Source organism: Phoca vitulina, unplaced genomic scaffold, assembly GCF_004348235.1.
Source record: "Phoca vitulina isolate PV1807 unplaced genomic scaffold, GSC_HSeal_1.0 scaffold4, whole genome shotgun sequence".
Taxonomy (NCBI): domain Eukaryota; kingdom Metazoa; phylum Chordata; class Mammalia; order Carnivora; family Phocidae; genus Phoca; species Phoca vitulina.
Window position 1 is genome coordinate 5962880 of NW_022589707.1, and position 14703 is coordinate 5977582.

General features: G+C 38.8%; 1 pseudogene; it reads right to left on the bottom strand.

Annotated features, from left to right (window-relative positions):
* Nucleotides 1-353: 353 nt before the first annotated feature.
* LOC116630418 lies at nt 354-1266 on the bottom strand (annotated as a pseudogene).
* Nucleotides 1267-14703: the final 13437 nt, after the last annotated feature.

The following is a 14703-nucleotide window of genomic DNA, read 5'->3' on the forward strand; positions in this document are numbered from 1 at the left end:
CAGTGGTGGGTATTAAGGAGGGCATGTATTGCATGGAGCACTGGGTGTTATACGAAAACAACGAATCGTGGATCACTACATCAAAAACAAATGATGTACTGTGTGGTGACTAACATAACATAATAAAATAAAATAAAATTTAAAAATAAGAATAGTATGTATATCTGTATCTGTATCTATATATGTAACTTTATAATAAGGTGAATATTTGAGTAACAACCAAACATGTTAAAAACCAGGCCATACTTAAAGGCTTTTGCTGCACACACATTGTTTGATGATGATTATGATGCATCTAAAAGATGAGCAAGTACTTTTCAGACCATTCTAGATTCATAATAATTAAGACAAGATTAGTTACTAAATAGGTGACAGCATCTTTTCACTCCATCCCTAAGGGCTTGTGTGACTTTGTCATTTCGGAGGGTGAAGATGAAAGGGTTGAGGAAAGGAGTAACCACTGAAACCATGAAGGAAACCACCCTATTGTAATCTGCAGCCTGCGTTTGCTTGGGTTTCACATAGAGGAACAAGCAACCGCCATAGCCAATCACAACACAAGTAAAGTGGGAAGCACACATAGAGAAGGCTTTCCTCCGGCCAGAGGCTGAGGGGATCTTGAGGATGGTGGAGATGATGTAGGTGTAGGAGATGATTGTAGGGATCAAAGAACCAAAAAGAACAAAAACAGCCATTAAAAATAGGATAAACTCTGTGAAAGGGGTATTACTGCAGGATAGTTTGAGCAATTGCCCTCAGTCACAGAAGAAATTGTTCACCACATTTGACTGGCCAGATTTCAAAAAGGAACCCAAACACCCATGAAACAATGACCACCCAGATGCAGGTTCGGTTGTTCATAATGATGTTGTACCTCAAAGGGTTACAGACAGCCATGTAATGGTCCACAGCCATCCCCCCCCAGCAATGCAAACTCTGTGGTCCTCACAGCAAGGTACAGGAAGATCTGGGTGACACATGCAGCCAGAGATATTGTCTGCATCCCACGGAGCAGCAACCCCCAAAGCATCATGGGCACAATAATAGTTGTAACCAAGATCTCCAAGGCAGTGAGATGACCAAGGAAGAAATACATGGGGGACTGCGGACATTTATCAACATGCACAATCACAACGATGACCGTTTTCCCATCAATGTCACTAAGTAGAAGAAGAAGAAGGTAGCAAAGAGAAGATGATGTAGTTCTTTGGAGCCAGGGAAGCCAAGGAGATAAAATTCAGTGGCACTAGAGTGATTCACCAACATTTAGTTCTGAGCTCTTGAACCTTGTGAAATCTAAAGAACAAAGGAGAGAAAACAGGCTTCTGATTTCAAATAGATTAAGGACAACTCCAATTTGAGGAAATATATCCCATACCTAGACTCTACAACATAATGCTACTATTTTCTATACAAAGTTGGTGTTAGTTTTATGTAGGACATGAATAAATTTGAAGGTAAATGTAAATGCCCAAGAAGATGAGCAATAGCCACCAACACCACACCCTAGGCGTGAAAACACACCCACCCCTGTCTCTACCCTTATCTCTCAATTCACCGGCCACCCTCCCTCCAGCTCTGCTCTGACCTGCCGCCCCATCTACTTTCCTGACCATATTTATACCACCAACACTTCCATCTCAAATGCCCTAAAGTGTCTTCTCTGCCTCCTTTATCCATTCCTGCAAAATCCTGCCGCATTTCAACAATTGTAAGAGTAGCTAATCCCAATCTTAGCCAATCACATGCAGACATGGTTATTTCTTTGTATACTCTAAACATAGAGGATGCTGCTTTATATTCATGTTAAGTTCTGCCTCAATTATATTACAAACTTTGCAGTGTTGTTAGCAAGTGGGACCTATCTAGGACATTATAATAAGATGAGTTACTTTGAGACAAAATATTGAGTCTTTCCCTGACTTCAGGAGAGCTGGCTCCCTGGAGGGGATTATTTATTCTTCCTCCTCATTCTCATGATGAAAGCCTTACTCCATTGTTCATTTCAGTGAATGTATATCCTCCAGGCAGGAAAAGCCCTTCCAGAGCCCCGAAGGTGATCTCCAAATCCGAGATTTTGGTATCTCTGGTCAGTAATTGTCAACAGGGTGGGGTGGGGAAAGGGATACAGAAGGAACTCCTAACTGAACTGCAGTATCCACCCTGGGACCAGAAGACAAGAAAACACCTGTGATAGAGAGGCAAAATTTTCCATATTCCCCCGGTCTCAAATCTCTACTTCTAGCAGGGAGACAAGACCTCCAAATGGGCAGCCTATCCCTCTAACCAAACTGCATGGGGTCAGTCCCATTGAGCAACATGGAAAATTCCAAAGAGCACATCTGCTTATCTACGACCTACTATTTTCTCCAGAGCCAAAGGGTAATGAAAAAGCTAGAAGACACCAATAGAGATCATACTGAGTTCCTCAGGAGGACTGGGCTCCTTCCCTCACCACATGCAGGTCTTTGCTCAAAGATATCCTCTCCACAGATCCTTTCCCCTCATCCACCCCAAAACAATACATGCACAATTTCACTCTCTAACCTCTTTAGGCTGTATTTTCCTTTCTACTGGCTCTCATCAATACCTCAAATCATATTATATGTTTACTTGTTTGTTATTTTATCATCAAATCCCACATTAGAATTAAGTACCTTGAAGCAAGTTCTTTACATTTCTTGTATTACCACCTGTGACAAGAACAGTCTGACAAAGTATATATTCTATAAATATTGTTAAATGAATATATCAATTAATAGATCAAAGAAGAAATCAATGAAGAAACAAAGAGTATCCAACCTGATTACCTTTCCCTCCATTCACTCTTCTCCAAAGCACTGCCCAGTCAACCTGCAGTCTCTCTTCCAGGAGATCCCCGACAAGAGGGTAAGCAGATATAAGGAAGACAGGATGAGAAATGAGAGAGCAGACACTTAGGTGATGCCAGAGAATGTGCCCATTGCCAGCACAGGTACCATCAACCTGCCCTTTGCTATGGAGGGATGATCTGATGGAGAGCCATCTACTCTGTAGCTCTCTTACTCCACTCTTCAGACTCTAGGTGTCCTTGTTCTATATGGCAACAAAGCCTAGACCCTCTCATGATACTGCTCTTCTACTCTTTCCTTCACTGAAGGGGATACCTCCAGAGATGGGGACTGGAAGGCACTCACCTCCAGAGATGGGGACTGGACTGGAAAGTTCTATTGCCCTTCAGGCATCAATCCAGGCTACCTACAGCTAGTAAAGAGCCATGCTTAGGAGGCAGGGGCAGTTCCTGCTATTCCACTCATGGCTAAGAATACCATCCACACACAGGGGCTTAAGAAAAAGTTCAGAAGTAGTGCTGAGAGGAATCCACCTACCTCCTCCCTCATTCCCTCTGCCTCCTTCTTTCTCTACCTTATCTGTCCCCAAGGATAGTTATACACTGAGGAATAATTTGCAGTTTTAGAGACACACTAGGGATGTAGTCAAGGAAAAGCTGAAGAAACTTTCGGTCTTCCCTCCTGAGGATAATCAAGTTTTAGATCCTGGAAAAGTTCTGTGCATTAGGCAAACTTAAAAACTCCCAGTCAGAATTTCTCAATGTCCAGCTGCCTTCCTCCCAGACCCTTACTCATCACAACAACCAAGCTGTGAGCAGTCAATCCTCTGATCTGCTCTGTGCTTCTCCCTGACTCCATTTATCCCTACAGAGCCTAAGTTACCCCCAAGCTAATGAGTCCACTAATGCCTACAAAAGACACACATCAAAAACCTAGAGGCCACTAAATCTTCTCCCTCATCATCTCCAAGGTTTCACGAAACACATCTTTCCCAGAGAATCTCTGCACACTCTCTACGACATACCCTCTGTTCACAATTATGAGAGCCTGGTAAGAGAGAGAAAGAAGACCTGCCCACCTACTCCAAATTTACATCCTGTTAAATCCACAGCCCATTCCAGGCCCTCCAACCTTTATCCAACTGTGGTTGTTCAGCCATACATTTCCCTTCTCAATCTTCAGAGGCTCTCAGGTCACCTCCCTGTGCTGCTTGAATTGAAGGGTGAAAGTGAAGAAACAATATTCTGAATCAACAACAACAACAAAATATTACATAAATGTGAGGATGGTTGGGATTCAGAATAAAATAGCAAAATCACATTTAAAATATTTACTCTTACACTTTATAAAACAACGGTCATTTTTCATAACATTAATCAGGTCATAATTTAAAAATCAAATGGAAGGATATAAGGTAAAGTGTAAATATTCCTCTCCCCATCTGCTTGATTCTCCTGATCCATCTGCTAGAGATAAATATTATAAATTATTATTTTACATTTCTAGTGTATTCATAGAGAAGTGTTCTGTATGTTTATAAGAATATCCATATGTACTATTTTTAAGTAAATGATATTTTAATAAATATACTGTCTGCTACTTCTTAATATATATATGTGCGTATGTATGCTTGTGTTTGTTTTAAACTTTTCCCTATTAACAATGATATGTGAATCAAATTTTAAGTGATTGCTTATTAAATATTCACTTATGAAAACACAGATCATTACTAAATATGCTGATGAACATTTCATTTTCTCCAATTTTTCATGTCTATATTGCTACTGCAATAAATATTCTCATGTCTGAAAAGTTGTGCAAGTATAACTTTTTTTTAAAGGTTCATTTCTTTGTGTTAGAGAGAGAGAGAGCATGAGCAGGACGGGCAGAGGGAGAGGGAGAGAGAATCTGAAGCAAACTCCCCACAAAGAGCAGAGCCTGATGCGGGGCTGAATCTCTCCACCCTGAGATCATGATCTGAGCCAAAACTAAGAGTTGGATGCTTAACCACCTGCACCACCCAGGCACCCCCCATAACTTTTTAATTGTATTAAATTATTAGCTATTATCAAGTCACCATCAAAAAGTTACACTAACTTATAATTTCTTTTTAATTTTTATTTAAATTCTGATTAGTTAGTATGCAGTGTAATATTAGTTTCAGGTGTACAATATAGTGATTCCACACTTCCATACATCACCCAGTGCTCAACACGACAAGGGCACTCCTTAATCCCCATCACCTACTTCACCCATCCCCCCAGCACCTCCCCCTGTCTGGTAACCATCAGTTTTTTTCTGTAGTTAAGAGTGTGTTTCTTGGTTTGCCTCTCTCTCTCCTTTTTTTCCCCCTTTGCTCATTTGTTCTGTTTCTTGAATGAGATTGCATTGGGCCTATGCCCAGAGCCTCTGGTCAGAGTATTTCTATTTTAGTGTTAACCGCATGCAGATCCTAGAATGCCACTCACAAAACAGGAGTCACTAATCATACTGTGAAGTAGAGACCCATCCCTGAGGGCCTCACCCCTAAGTGTGCTGACAGCTGCCCACGACACCTCTGTCCCACCATGTGCCTGTCAGCCTCTGAGGGGCCGTGGGCTGGTCATGTGTGATGACTGCTGGGGAACAGGGAAGGAAGGTCACTGGCAAATGAGGAAATCTGAGGAGGGTGAGGGGTGCACTCTGTGTCAGAGCTTTCATTGAACAATCAACTTTCATAATTCCAGGCATGGTTCCATTTCTCTAGAGGTCTTTCCAGTATGATCAACCAGACACTGGCAGAGTGGAAATGGAGAAAGAGGAACATAAAGTAATAAAATTTCTTTGGAGAAAGATTCATTTCTTATAAACTTAAATATATATCTCCCTATGATCCAGCAATTATACTTGTAGTAGTTGCCTAAAATAAATCAAAACATATGTCTTTACCAATACTTCTGTTACAGTGTTCATAGTGCCTTTAAACATTTAAACAGAATTGTGACAGAAAACAAATATCCATCAACAAGAGAATGTTATATTCATATGAGGAAATACTGCTCAGCAATGAAAAGTAACAAAATACTGATAAGACACAAAATGGATGAATTCATGTACACTACAATGAGTGAAAAGGTCAGATGCCAAAAAAATGCATACAGTGTGGTACCATACATTCTAGAATAGATAAAAGTAGTCTGTAGTTAAAGGAACCCCAACAGTGATTGCCTCAGTGCTGAAGAGAAAGATTAGGAGGGAATACTGAGGTATGTGGGCTACCCTTTTTAAGTTATTGGGTTATATTGATTAGCTTTTTATTCAGGATTTTGGACTCTCTGTTAATGAGAGATATTGACCTATAATTTTCTTTTAGGTAAGGTCCATGTCAGGTTTTGGCATCAAGGTAATTTTGGTTATCATAAAATGAGTTGGAAAATATGCCCTCCTTTCCTTTTTTATGGGGAAAAGTTTGTATTATTTCCTCCTAAATTGTTTGGAAAAATCCATCAGTGAGGAAATCTAGGCCAGGAGTTTTCTTTGTGAGGAAGTACTTGTTATAGGTAAAAATACCTTTTGTAGCTATAGAACTATTCAAAACTTCTGCTTCAGTTTGTGTTTTCCAGGTGATTTGCTTAATTCATCTAGTTGTCAAGTTTATTAACATAAAGTTTTTCATGATATCCATTTTTGTACATTTACAGTTTATTGCACTATTGTGACATCTTTTGTTTCCATTTCTGATATTAGTGATTTGTGTTTCTATTTTTTCCTTGCTCATTCTTGTGAGGGATTTATCAATCATATTATTCTTTTCCAAGACATTACATTTGGCTTTATTGATTCTTCTCTATTGCTATCTGGTTTATATTTCATGTTCTCAAGTCATTCTCCCTAGGTGTCTCTTCACACAGTGTTCTATTTATAAGGACACCAGTCAATAGGATTAGGGACCCAGCTTACTCCAGTATGACCTCATCTTCACTAATTACAACCACAACAACCCCATTTCCACCCAAGTTCAATTCTGATATACTGGGAGGTTAGAACTTCAACATATGAATTTTGACAGACATAATGCAACCCATAATAGATGTCTTGGTTGTTTCCAATTTTTGGCAATTATGAACAGAGCTACAAAAGTATTCAGGTGCAAGATTGTGTGGACATGTTTTCAACTCATTTGTATATATACTAAGGAAGATAATTGCTGGGTTGTACTGTAAGAGTATATTTAGCCTCATAAGAAATTGCCAAATTGTCTTTCAAAGTGGCTGTACCATTTTGCATTCCCACCAGCAATGAATGAGAGTTCCTGTTGCTCCATATTCTCAGCAGTATTTGGTGTTTCGGATTTTAGCCATTCCACTAGGTATGGGGGGGTGCGTCATTGTTGTATTAATTTGCAATTTCCTAATGACATAGGATGTTGACCATCTTTTTATATGCTTATTTATCAACTGCATATGTCCTTTAGTGAGGTGTCTGTTCAGATCTTTTGCCCATTTAATTGAGTTGTTTCTTATTGTTGAGTTTTAAAAGCTCTTAGTATGTTTTGCATACATGTCCAATATTTCATATGGGTTTTGCCAAGTATTTTCTCCCAAACTATGGCTTGTCTTTTCATTCTCATAATAGTCTTTCCCAGAGCAGAAGTTCGACTTTTCAGTTTTTTCTTTCATGGATCATGCTTTTGGTGTTGTATCTAAAAACTATTCATCCAACCCAAGGTCACCTACTTTTCTCCTGTTAGATTCTGATGTTTTGTAGTTTTGCATTTTACATTTAGGTCTCTGATCCTATTCAAGTTTATTTTTGTGAAAGGTGTAAGATCTGTGTCCAGATTTTTTTTTCATGAGGATGTCCAATTGTTCCAGCACCTTTTGTTGAAAAAACTATCCTTTCTCTGCTTAATTGCCTTTGTTTTTGGCTAGAGATCAGTTGATGATGTCTGTGGGTCTATTTCTGGGCTTTCCATTCTATTCCACTAATATATTTTTCTATTATTTCACCAATAAAACACTATCTTAATAACTACAGCTTTATAATAAGTTTAGAAGTTGAGTAGAGTCAGTACCTTGAACTCTGTTCTTCAGGATTGTGTTGGCTATTCTGGGCCTTTCACCTTTCCATATAAACACTAATATCACTTTGTCATTATCTACAAAATAACTTACTCAGATTTTGGTTGAGATTTCATTGAATCTATAGATCAAGTTGAGAAGAATTGGCATCTTAATAATACTGTTTTCCTGTATATGAATATGGGGTATTTTTCCATTTATTTATATCTTCTTTTATTTCTTTCATCAGAGTTTTGAAGTTTTCATAGTTTTTCTCTGATAGATCACGCACAAATTTTGTTAGGTTTACACCTAAATATTTTTTGGTGTTAATGTAAATGGTGTTGTGTTTTTAATTCCAAATCCCAATTTTTCATTGCTGGTATATAGTAAAGCAAGTACATAGGAAAGTGATTGACTTTTGTATACTAACTTTATATCCTGTGACCTTGCTATAATCACTTTTCAAGAACATTATACCACTTCATGGGTAGTGCAAGTATCTTATAACAGAATATCCCCTGCTCCTCTCACATCCCTCAAGCATTGCTGTCATACATTTCACTTATTCATAAGCTAGAATCATCCAATATGTTGCTGCTCTGTCATTCTGACAAACAGTTATCTGTGAGATCAGGTAAGAATAAGAAAAATTAAATATTTTATTTCACCTTAATTTATTATTTCTTGAAGATTCTTCCTTTCTTTCTGTAGATTCAATTTCTGAACCATATTATCTTCCTTCTCTTTAAACTTCTTTTAACATTTCTTACAAGGGTGGTCTACTGGTGACAAACAAAATGTTGTTTGTCTGAGAAAGTATTTCCTCACTTTTTAAGAATAATTTCCCAAGATACAGAATTCCAGGCTGGTGGATTTCTTTCATCAACACATTAAGTATTTTACTCTGCTTTCCTTTTGGCTTGCATGCTTTCTGAAGAGGAATCTAATGTAATTCTCATTCTTATTCCTCTGTAGGTTAAGTGTTTTCTCCCCTTCTGGCTTCTTTTAATATTTTGTCTTTGTCTTTGATTTTCTGCACTTTGACTATGATATGCCTACATGTAAATTATTTGCTATTTATCCTGCTCATATTCTCTGAGCTTCCTGGATCTGTGGTTTGATGTCTGTCATTAATTTTAGAAAGTTCTGTTATTATTACTTCTAATACTTTATCTGTTACTTCTCATATCCCCAAGACACATAAGATATACTTTTTGTAACTATTCCAAATTCCAACTGTCCTAAATTCTTAGATACTCTGTTTTATCTTTTTCATTCATTTTTCACTTTGCATTTCAGTTCTGGAAGTTTCTAATGACATATCTTTAAGCTCACTGATTATTTTCTCAACTATGTGCACTCTTTTGCTGAGCTCATTAAAGCCATTCTTTATTTTTGTTTAGAATTTTTTTTTCATTTTTTCTGAGGTTTAATTTTAACTAATGAATTTTAGATGATGAATGTAATGTCAATCCAAATCTTTGCTTATCTGCAATGCACAAGCTATTTTTTGTAACTTGTAGGTGAAATAGATTCTTTTCACCATGGCAACGTTTTCTCCCTTGTTTATGGTCTTTCTTTTTTCTACCATTTCATTTTTACTCTTTCTTATAGTTTCTATTGCTCTGCTGATATTACCCATTGGCTCTTGCATTTTGTCCACTCTTCTACTAGAGCCCTTAGCATGTTAAACATACAGTTATGTTAAAATCCTAGGCTGATCATTTCAACATTTCTGCCATATCTGAGTCTGATTCTCATGTTTGCCCTGTCTCTTTATACTTTGTTTAGTTTTTTAGTATGCCTTGTAATATTTCACTGGAAGCTAGACATTACATAATGGGTAAAAACACCTGAGGTAAACAGGTCTTCTTTTTTTTTTTTTTTTTTAAAGATTTTATTTATTTATTTGAGACAGAGAGAGAGCACATGAGATGGGGGAGGGTCAGAGGGAGAAGCAGACTCCCTGCCGAGCAGGGAGCCTGATGCGGGACTCGATCCAGGGACTCCAGGATCATGACCTGAGCCGAAGGCAGTCGCTCAACCAACTGAGCCACCCAGGCGCCCCGGTAAACAGGTCTTCTATGTGAGGTTTTATGTTTATCTGGCTAGGAGTTGGGCTGTGTTTACTGTTTAATGCAGCTGTAGGTGTGAGAGGCTAAAATAAATCTCTTGTTTTTATTTTTGTCTCACCTGTTGTCTTTGTTTCCCTAGAATCTCCTTTTTAAATAAGGTCTTAGACTCACAGTTATTTCTGTTGTAATCCCCTGTTATCACAGCAGCCCTACTGATATGGTGGTAAGGAGTGGAGGGAGTGAAACATTCAGCATTCTACAGTCCTATGATTAGATCTCAGTCTTTTAGTGAACCTGTGTCCCTGGGTTGTGACTTCCAGCTTCCCTGTAACTTTGGTGAAACAGGAAGTACAGAAAGACTGGAGTTGGCTATTTCCCTTCCCCCAATTTGTTAGACTCTGGTAAAAATCCAAGGTATTTAGGCTTTGATAAAATAGTTTCCCTTAAAGGCAGGCTTTTAAGGAACAGGATGCTCTTGGGTGTATTTCAGAATGGTTATTTTTACCCTTCCCCTACTTTGATAGGACTCTGAGTTCTCTGATCTTCACTCTGAGATCCTGCCAAGGATCCTGGACATACAATTCATAAATGTGTGGGGGCCCTCCTGAGACTGGGACTCTGGAGGTTTTAGCCCCCAAGTTTGTCCACAGGGAGCTTCCAACAATTTGTCAAGTACTTTCTAACCTCATACTGGCTCCAGCAATGGGCTTCTGCTCCAGAGTTTCTGCTCCAGTACACTGTGATTCATTGTATTTGCCTGTCTTACCAATTTGAAGAGCAATGGTTTGTCCTGTGACCTTAATTCTCTGACGGATTTAAGAAAGTATGCTGATTTTCAGTTTCTTTGTGCTTTCTTCTTGTTGTGAGGACAACAGTGACAACTTCCAAGCTCCTTAAATGGAGACCAGAAATCCCTCTAATTGTTTTATTTTAATATAAAGTACAGATACAGAAACACTACACAAAACAAATGTATATCTAATTTATCATGAGGTAAGTACCCTTGTAACTACCACCCAGATCAAAGGAAAAGAAAGAACATTCATAGAAACCCCAGAAACTTCTGCATTATCCCATTAGAATTACAATCCTCATTTACCCAAAAGTAACTATCTTTGCAATAATCACTTCATTACATTTCTTTTATCACCCAAATTTGCATCACTACATACTATAGCTTAATTAATCTTGCCCATTTTTTTAAAAGATTTTATTTATTTATTTGAGAGAGAGAGAATGAGAGAGAGAGAACACATGAGAGGGGATAGGGTCAGAGGATGAAGCAGACTCCCTGCCGAGCAGGGAGCCCAATGCAGGACTTGATCCAGGGACTCCAGGATCATGACCTGAGCCGAAGTCAGTTGCTTAACCAACTGAGCCACCCAGGCACCCTAATCTTGCCCATTTTTTTTAAAGTTTCATGTATCCTTTTAGTCCTTTTAATCTGTAGATCCTTTCAGCATCCCCTTCTTTTCCTTATAATCTATCTGTTGAATTCACTAGGTGTTTTGACTGTAGTTTCCTATAGTCTGGATTGTGGTAATGGCTTCCTTATGGTACAGTAAAATGTATCTTTCTGTTCTCCACATATTTTCCTGTGAATTGGCAGCTGAATTCAGAGCATTGATAAGACTAAGCTCCTCTAGTTTTGATAAAATGAAGGACTGTTATAGTATGTCATCAAAAGACACATAAGATCTAGTTTTCTCTTTTCCATGATGTTAGAAACAGTTGATGCATGACGTATAAACATCATTGGGGGTTGCTAAATGGTGATATTCTAATTCTATCATGTTTCATTAATTATCTACAATACTTTGATATTTTCATTTACTATACATTTACCGAAAATAAATACTTGAATCTTTCCATTTATCAGATCTCAAAATAATAAATAACTTTCCTTAATCTCTTTTGAAGGTGAATAATGTAAGTATCATTATGCACTCATGGTTCTAAGTATACTTGATGGGTTTCAAATGATTGCATTTTGTATAATTATTGTATTTTCAACATTACAACTTGTATTTTCAATTTTTTTTGTATTGTATTGTATTATTATTGTATTATATTTTATTTTCAAATTACAACTGGTCCCATATTGGCTGGTGAAAATCTCTTCAGTTTGGCCCCTGAGTCCTTTTAACATGTCCCTAGTCATCTTTGATATCTGGTATGACAAAATGTTCCAAGCTCATCCTGTTGATTTCTGGCCCCAGACCTGGAATCAGCCATATATCCAGGAGCATTTGTTTCTTACGGTTTAAATGGTCATTCAGGACCATGATCTGAGCCTAAAGGGCATGCTTATTGTTACTGGGTTGGTCACTGAACTAGCACTCTTAAAAGACACATTAAGAATTACACACACACACACACACACACACAAATGCATATGCATATATATGCATACATACAGAGAGAGAGAGAGAGGAGAGATTCATACTGATATATCTAATCCAATTCAGGAATAAACAGACTATGATAACTGCACACACCAATCTGACTATAGCCCCAGCAATGGGAGACGCAACCATCTACTCTGACTGCAGGCTCCACCCACCAATAAAAGCTTCTCAGGGAACAACACAGGGAAAGTGCCCTGTAGTTCAGTGCTATCACCTCGGGCAAACACCCGATCTGACTCAACTCAAGCCCATGGCAGCCCCAGACTGGCCTAATAACAACACAGGGACCAAACCCTTCCCACAACAGGCAGAGTCACTACAGACAAATGGACTGAAGGCAAAAGTAGCTCAGCCAGAATAGCAGGGCACATGCCACACACAAAGAAGATACCCCTGAAGTGCCAGGATCTGTTGAACAAGACACATTGCACTGCAGGGCACTACAGGACCTCTTCTTCATAAGGCCACTACTTTCAAGAGCAGGAGATGTAGCTGACTTTCCTAACATGCAGAAACAGGCAGCGTTAGACAAAAGGAGTCAGAGGAATATGTCCCAAATGAAAGAACACAACAAAATCAAAGCAAGAGAGCTGATTGAAACAGAGATAAATAATATACCTGATAAAGAATTTAAAGCAATGGTCATAAAGATACTGACTGGACTTGAGTAAAGAGTGGAGGACCTCACTGAGACCTTAACAAAGAAATAGAAAACATAAACAAGAATCAATCAGACATGAAGAACTCAATAACTGGAATTAAAAATACACTAGAAGGAATATATAGCAGACTAGAGGAGGCAGAAGAACAGATCAGTGGCCTGGAGGACAGAGTAATGGGAAAAAAATCAAGCTGAACAGGAGACAGAAAAATAATAATAAAAAATACAAATAGACTGAGGGAACTCAGCAATACCATCAAGCATAATAATATTTGCATTATATGGATCCCAGAAGGAGAAGAGAGAAAAGAGGGCATATAATTTATTTGAAGAAATAATAGCTGAAAACTTCCTGAATCTGGGAAAGGAAACAGAAACCCAGATCCAGGAGGCACAGAGAGCCCGCAATATAATCAACCCAAGAAGGTCCACACCCAGATACATGGTATTTAAAATGGCACAAAGTAGGGGTGCCTGGGTGGCTCAGTTGGTTAAGTGTCTGACTTCAGCTCGGGTCATGATCTCAGGGTCATGGGATTGAGCCCTGTGTAAGGCTCCACCCTCAGGAGGGAATCGGCCTAAGGATGTTCTCTCCCCCTCTCCCTCTGCTCCTCCCCCTGCTCACTCTCTCTCTCTTTCTCAAGTAAATAAATAAATCTATAAAATGAAATAAAATAAAATAAAATGGCAAAAAGTAGTGATAAAGAGAGAATTTTAAAAGCAGCAAGAGAAAATAAAACAGTTACATACAAGGGAAGACCCATAAGGCTATCCACTGATTTTTCAGCAGAAACGTTGTAGGCTGGAAAGGAGTGGCATGATATGTTCAAAGTGTTGAAAGAAAAAAACCTACAACCAAGAATACTGCATCCAGCAAGGCTATCATTCAGAATAAGAGGAAAGATAAAGTGTTTCTCAGATAAACAAAAGTTAAAGGAATTCATGACTACTAAATCAGCTCTTGTCTGCCAGTCCCAACATGAGGTGATGTGGGACAAGTGGAGGTTGAGGATGGCCGTTCCACCTGTGCCCTCTTCTAGTCCTTCCTGTGTCAGTCTGGTGGATTTTTGGTATTAGGGTTGGGAGAGCGAGGCCCCTGATTGATTAAGCCCAGGTTCTGGTTAGTCTGCCACTTATGAGAAGACACATTTACTAGGGAGAAAAGCAGGGCAGGCTTCCCTTCCCAAGAATAGGGAAGAAGAAAGTGGTAATTCACTCAGGCAGTTAGCTGACCTGAAATACTTAGTCCTGCCCTCAAGATCTTACAGAAAATCCTCAAAGAGTTGTCCATACCTATACCTAGCAGTGACACCAATGATGACAGAGGGAAAAGAAAAGCTTTCAAATGGATGTAATGCAAATGGACCCTATGTCATGAAGAAGCAAAGTAAACACATACCAGCTCTGGGTAGGATTGGGCAGGAAGACTTTTCTACAGGATGTGATACTGGAGCAGGACTCACAGGACAGAATATATTTGGTGGACCATGTAGTTTAGGACATTCAAGATGGAAGGGAGTTAGTGGTAAAAAGGAACACACTGATCAGGGAGGCAACAGGGTGGCCATTCACAGCACAGTGGAAGGCAGGAAGACCTGTGGATTGAGAGATGCAGGTGGTACACACTGGGCAGGGGACTGGTTGTCTTGCCTATGCTATTCCATTAGTAGCTGGGCTCATCTTGGC